This window comes from Bison bison, unplaced genomic scaffold (assembly GCF_000754665.1).
Source record: "Bison bison bison isolate TAMUID 2011002044 unplaced genomic scaffold, Bison_UMD1.0 scf7180017864108, whole genome shotgun sequence".
Lineage (NCBI taxonomy): Eukaryota > Metazoa > Chordata > Mammalia > Artiodactyla > Bovidae > Bison > Bison bison.
The window spans coordinates 10973307-10980503 of record NW_011494680.1 but is presented as its reverse complement, the minus strand read 5'-3'; the positions used below and the strand labels follow the sequence as shown (position 1 = coordinate 10980503).

General features: G+C 42.6%; 1 long non-coding RNA gene across 1 annotated transcript in view; it reads right to left on the bottom strand.

Annotated features, from left to right (window-relative positions):
* Positions 1 to 5806, bottom strand: part of LOC104987887 — a 13113-nt gene extending 7307 nt beyond the window's left edge. Inside the window, exon 1 of the long non-coding RNA XR_825179.1 lies at positions 5676 to 5806. This is a non-coding gene — a long non-coding RNA (uncharacterized LOC104987887). The remainder of the gene's footprint in view (positions 1 to 5675) is intronic.
* Positions 5807 to 7197: the final 1391 nt, after the last annotated feature.

Below are 7197 nucleotides of genomic sequence, written 5' to 3'. Positions count from 1 at the left end.
CAAATTTCTCAAGAGGCAGGTCAGGTGGTCTGGTATTCCCATCTCTTGAAGAATTTTCCACAGTTTATTGTGATCCACACAGTCAAAGGCTTTGGCATAGTCAATAAAGCAGAAAGAGATGTTTTTCTGGAACTCTCTTGCTTTTTCCATGATCCAGCAGATGTTGGCAATTTGATCTCTGGTTCCTCTGCCTTTTCTAAAACCAGCTTGAACATCAGGAAGTTCATGGTTCATGTATTGCTGAAGCCTGGCTTGGAGAATTTTGAGCATTACTTTACTAGCGTGTGAGATGAGTGCAATTGTGCGGTAGTTTGAGCATTCTTTGGCATTTCCTTTCTTTGGGATTGGAATGAAAACTGACCTTTTCCAGTCCTGTGGCCACTGCTGAGTTTTCTAAATTTGCTGGCATATTGAGTGCAGCACTTTCACAGCATCATCTTTCAGGATTTGAAATAGCTCAACTGGAATTCCATCACCTCCACTAGCTTTGTTTGTAGTGATGCTTCCTAAGGCCCACTTGACTTCACATTCTAGGATGTCTGGCTCTAGGTCAGTGATCACAGCATCGTGATTATCTGGGTCGTGAAGATCTTTTTTGTACAGTTCTGTGTATTCTTGCCATCTCTTCTTAATATCTTCTGCTTCTGTTAGGTCCATACCATTTCTGTCCTTTATTAAGCCCATCTTTGCATGAAATGTTCCTTTGGTATCTCTGATTTTCTTGAAGAGATCCTTAGTCTTTCCCATTCTGTTGTTTTCCTCTATTTCTTTGCATTGATCACTGAGGAAGGCTTTCTTATCTCTTCTTGCTATTCTAGTTCAGAGTTGTCTCAGGTGAGAGTGTTGCTTCTGGTTTCCTTAACTACAGAGGAAGTGTCAGTGCACACAGCTCTCCACTAGAGGGCAATATAAGCATTAGGTTTTTAAAACATGAGGCCACAGATTTCCAGCACAAGCATACATTACTGAAAAAATAAATGAACTCCTAAATAACACAAATTTAATTTTTCGTATTACCTTTTGGTTTGTGCTATGGTTGTAACATGTCTAACATTTCTTAAAAATACACATTAATAGAGGAAAAATCAAGCACATGTAAGGTAAATGGTATTGCTAGGATGATAAAAGGGTTAATCCATCTAGAAAAAACAGTTGTAAGTATAAATCCACCTAAAAGTTACAAAATACATGAATCAAAACTGGCAGAATCTGAGAGAGAAACAGGCGATTCAACAATTATAGAGCCTTTGATACCTAATTCTCAGTAATAGAACAGTGAGATAGGAGGCCAACAAGGATAGAAGACTGGAACAGCAGTGTACGCAAACTAGACTTGATAGATGTACAGAGGGCAGGTCACACAGCAGCAACAGAATACAAAGTGCCCTCAAGTACGTGTGCAACATTCTCTAGGACAGATATACGTTAGGCCAGAAAATAAGTCTTAATAAGTTAGAAGTAGATTCCCCCCACTCCTCCCAGGGAAAGCAATTTGAGTTCTTCCCCTGTGGACTGCAACTCCAAAATATCTGTGGAGCCCAGGAGGCTGTGCCCTGGCCAGCTAAAAGATGAGACCACACATTTCTCATTCTGAAAATCAAGGAAAACTTCCTGACTAGAAAACTCCTTGGAGGTCAGAAGTGGAGTGGTGCTAAGTCTACCCACAGGCCTCTTCATAGGAATATATCTTCGCCGAGAGACTGCACGCATACAAGGCAGGATCCTGAGATGTTTGAAATAAGGACTCAGAACCAGGCAAATAAAAATGGTTGGCCCAAGGAAACCCAGACAGATGCCCCGTAAAACTGACTGACACCACCACGAGGCCAGACTGTCTCTCTGAGCCCACCCGTGTGTCTACCCACATGTCCTCTTTTTCCTTCTAATGAACACTTCTTTTGTTTCACTGCTTTCTGTCTTTGTGGGAATTCTTTTCTTCAAAGCCAAAAGGTCAGGGCCTTGTCACTGATCACTGGTCTAGTGGTGAGGATTTGGTGCTCTCACCTCCTCTACTCAACTTTAATCTCTGGCTGGGAACTGAAACCTTCAGCTTCAGGCAGCAGTGGGCTGAGTTCACCTTAGATCATAACCGCTCAACATCCAACTGGAAGCTACATACAGAGCAGCTGGGCAAGAAAAAGAAAGGAAAGACATACACATTTGAACAGAAAACTCTCTCTTTTCAAAAGACATAATCTTGTATACATTTCCCTGGAGACTCAGTGGTAAAAAACTTGCCTGTAATGTAGAAGAAGCAGGTTTGATCCCTGGGTCAGGAAGATCAACTGGAGAAGTAAATGGCAACCCATTCCAGTATTCTTGCCTAGGAAATCCCATGGACAGAGGAGTCTGGCAGTCTATAACCCATGGGGTTGCAAAAGAGTTGGACATGACTTATCAACTAAAATAACAATACTCTTAAAAAAAATAAATAAAATAACAATACTCTTGTATACACTGAAAAGCCTAAAGAATCCATGAAAAAATCTCTGAGTGCTAATAAACAAGTTCAGAAAATGTGAAACCAACACCGCTAAATCAGCTTATTTCTATATATTAACAATGAACAATTTATAAATGAAATTGAGAAAAAAAATTCCTTGTAAATTACATCAATAAGAATAAAATAACTTCAGTTCAGTCACTCAGTTGTGTCTGACTCTTTGGACCCCATGGACTGCAGCACGCCAGGCCTCCCTGTCCGTCACCAACTCCTGGAGTTTACTCAAACTCATGTTTATTGACTCGGTGATGCCATCCAACCATCTCATCCTCTGTAGTCCCCTTCTCCTCCTCCCTTCAATCTTTCCCAGCATCAGGGTCTTTTCCAATGAGTTAGTTCTTTGCATCAGGTGGCCACATCAGCTTGGAGTTTCAGCTTCAACATCAGTCCTTCCAATGAACACCCAAGACTGATCTCCTTTAGGATTTACTGGTTGGATCTCCTTGCAGTCCAAGAGACTCTCAAGAGTCTTCTCCAACACCACAGTTCAAAAGCATCAATTCTTCGGCACTCAACTTTCTTTATAGTGCAACTCTCACATCCATACATGACTACTGGAAAAACCATAGCTTTGACTAGATGGACATTTGTCGGCAAAGTAATGTCTCTACTTTTTAATATGCTATCTAGGCTGGTCATAGCTTTTCTTCCAAGGAGCAAGCGTCTTTTAATTTCATGGCTGCAGTCACTATATCCAGTGATTTTGGAGCCCTCCCAAATAAAGTCTGCCACTGTTTCCATTGTTTCCCCATCTATTGCCAGGAAGTGATGGGACCGGATGCCATGATCTTTGTTATTTGAATATTGAGTTTTAAGCCAGCTTTTTCACTCTCCTCTTTCACTTTCAACAAGAGGCTCTTTAGTTCCTCTTCACTTTCTGCCATAAGGGTGGTGTCATTTGCGTATCTGAAGTTATTGATATTTCTCCCAGAAATCTTGATTCCAGCTTGTGCTTCATCCAGCCTGGCATTTCGCATGATGTACTCTTAGGAATAAATTTAACAAAAGAGGACAAGAATTGTGAACTGAAAGCTGCAAAACATCACTGAAAGAAATTCAAAGATGGAAATAAATGGGAAGATAACCCATTTAATGGGTCAGAAGACTTAATTTTGGTAAGATAACAATACTTTCCAACTTGACAGAGTGAATGCATTCCCTATCAAAATCCCAGCTTTTTTTTTTTTTAAAGAAATTTACAACTTCATTCTAAAATTCATATACAAATTTAAAAGACACAGAATATCCAAAACATCTTTAAAAAGAACAAAGTGGAAGGACTCAACACTTCCTGATTTCAAAACTGAGTACAAGCCTACAGTAATAAAAATTGTGCTTGGGACTTCCCCAGTGGTCCAATGACCGAGACTCAGTGCTCCCAATGCAGGAGTATGATCCCTGGTCAGGGAACTAGATCCCGCATGCTGCAACTAAAGATCCCGCATGCTACATGAAGACCCAGCATAGTTAACTAACCAACTAAACGACTTCGATCCTGGCATAGGGATAGACCTACGTATAGGCTCATGCTCAGTCATGTCCGACTCTTTTCAACCCCATGGGCTGTAACCCACCAGGCTCCTCTGTCCATGGGATTGCCTAGGCAAGAATACTGGAGTGGGTAGCTGTTCCCTTCTCCAAGGGAGCTTCCCAACCCAGGGATAGAACCCTTGTCTTTTGTGCTCCTCCATTGGCAGGTGGATTCTTTACCATTAGCTCCACCGAGGAAGCCCAGGGATAGACCTACTGATGAAGGAAAAAAAGGAGTTCAGAAATAAACACTTAACTGTATGGTCAATTGGATTTCAAAAAGGAAGCCAAGAGATTCACTTCCCCAAATGGTGGAGGACAACTGAATATCAACATACAAAAGAGTGAAGTTGGATCCCCAGTTCAGTTGCTCAGTCGTGCCCAACTCTTTGCAACCCCATGGACTGCAGCATGCCACACTTCCTCAACCTCATAGTAAGTGTTAAGTAAGTGTTAGTCGCTCAGTCGTGCCCAACTCTTTGTGACCCCATGGACTGCAGCCCACCAGGTTCCTCTGTCCATGAGATTTTCCCCAACCTCATACCATATTGAAAAAATAACACAGAATGGATCAAATACTGTCTTGCTGTATCTTACTGGTTCGCTCAACTCAGGGTAGGCAAGGCATGAGCTAGAAAGTGGATAAAAAGAAGCTGAAAGATGATGGGAGGAGCCGTATGAACTTCAGACTTGTTTATTCTCTAATGGCTGGTACGGCGGCCACAGCAGCAGACATGCTGTGTATTCTCATGGTTGATCCAGTGGATACAGCCATAACGCAGCCTCAAGGGCTTTTCAGGTGGAGCTTATATATGCTGACAGAACAAAAGTGGCCCACGGCCAAGTGGGTACATTGTGACCAGCATGTGCAGTGCTCTCAGTGATCTCAGCTGTTACACAATCATATATTTACAAACTGCGGGGTGAGAGGCTGCAGCACGAGAGAGAGTGACCACTGCCAACTTGGCTGATTTGCTCTTTCCCTACAAGTGCCCATGTATAAGAGCTAAAACCGTATAACTCTTAGGAGAAAACAGAGCCTTAAGTCTTCATGACCTTGGATTTGGCAATGCTTCTTAGATATGACACCCAAAGTGACCAATAAAAAGACAGGTACAACTTCCCTGGTGGTCCAGTCGCTAAGATTCCGCACTCCCAGTGCAGGTGTCTGGGTTCAAACCCTGGTCAGGAAACTAGATCCCACATGCTGCACCTAAGACCCAGAAGAGCCAAATAAATATTTTTTTAAAAGATAGGTAAATGGGACTTCAACAAAATTAAACACCTTTGTTCATCCAAAGATATTATCAAGAAAGTGAAAAGACAACCAGCAGAATGGGAGGAAATATTTGAAAATCATGTCTGATAAGGGTATGGCATCCAGAATATGAAAAGAACTCTCAAAAGTGAACAAGAAAAAGATGAATACTGAGTTAAAAAAATGAGCAAACGGTTTGAGTAAACATGTTCCAAAGATTTACAAAGGGCCAATAATCACATAAAAACATTTTTACTCATTAGGGAAATGCAAATCGAACCCAGAATGAGGTATTATTTCACACCAACCAGGAGGGCTGTACTTAAAAACATGGAGACAAAAGTAACAGTTGACAAGGACACAAAGAAATCGGAACCCTCTTACCTTGCTGGTGGGAATGTACAGTGGTGCAGCCACTTCGGAAAATAGTTTGTCGGAAAAAGTTAAAAACACACTATTACCGAACCAGGTTTGTTTGCCCGGCTCGCAGCAAGCCAAATGCTGAGACGCTGAGGTTTGCCCTCAGAGAAAGCACTTACTCACAAGACAGCCACGCAGGAAACCTCAGTCCCACCTGCCCAGAGGGGAGGGGCTTGGGCTAATTATGGAATAAGCCTTGGGGTGGGGGGTCTGGAGCGTGGGGAAAGGTGACTGAGGATAAGAAAAAGGTGAAGTCATCCTGGTTGTGCAGGTACAACTGAGCTGCTTGCTTCTCTGTGGGATGCTCTGATGTTTTGGGCCATCTCAGGTCACAAAGTCATGATCAGACATTTGAGCCTGTGCAGTTGGAGGGTCTGTGGTCCCAACCAGGGTTTTACAGGCTTCAGCTCAAATTGGATACACGTTCCTGAAAAACAACTCCCACAAGCCTCTTGTTTAGGCTACCGTGAACCTTCGGTTCAGTTCAGTCGCTCAGTCGTGTCTGACTCTTTATGACCCCATGGACTGCAGCACACCAAGCCTCCCTGTCTATCACCAACTTCTGGAGTTTACTCAAAGTCATGTCCATCGAGTTGGTGATGCCATCCCACCATCTCATCCTCTGTTGTCCCCTTCTCCTCCCGTCTTCAATCTTTCCCAGCATCAGGGTCTTTTCCAAGGAGTCAGTTCTTCACATCAGGTGGCCAAAGTATTGGAGTTTCAGCTTTAGAAACAGTCCTTCCAATGAATATTCAGGACTGATTTCTTTTAGGATGGACTGGTTGGATCTCCTTGCAGTCCAAGGGACTCTCAAAAGTCTTCTCCAACACCACAGTTCAAAAGCATCAATTCTTTGGCGTTCAGCTTTGTTTATAGTGCAACTCTCACATCCACACATGACCACTGGAAAAACCATAGCTTTGACTAGACGGACCTTTGTTTGCAAAGTAACGTCTCTGCTTTTTAATATGCTGTCTAGGTTGGTCATAACTTTTCCTCCAAGGAGCAAGCGTCTTTTATTTTCATGGCTGCAGTCACCATATCCAGTGATTTTGGAGCCCCCCCAAATAAAGTCTGCCACTGTTTCCATTGTTTCCCCATCTATTTGCCATGAAGTGATGAGACCAGATGTCATGATCTTTGTTATTTGAATGTTGAGTTTTAAGCCAACTTTTTCACTCTCCTCTTTTACTTTCATCAAGAGGCTCTTTAGTTCCTTCTTGCTTTCTGCCATAAGGGTGGTGTCATCTGCATATCTGAGGTTATTGATATTTCTCCCGGCAATCTTGATTCCAGCTTGTGCTTCATCCAGCCCAGAATTTCTCATGATGTACTATGCATATAAGTTAAATAAGCAGGGTAACAATATTCAGCCTTGGCATACTCCTTTCCCAATTTGGAACCAGTCTGTTGTTCCATGTCCAGTTCTAACTGTTACTTCCTGACCTGCATACAGATTTCTCAGGAGGCAGGTCAGGTGGTCTGG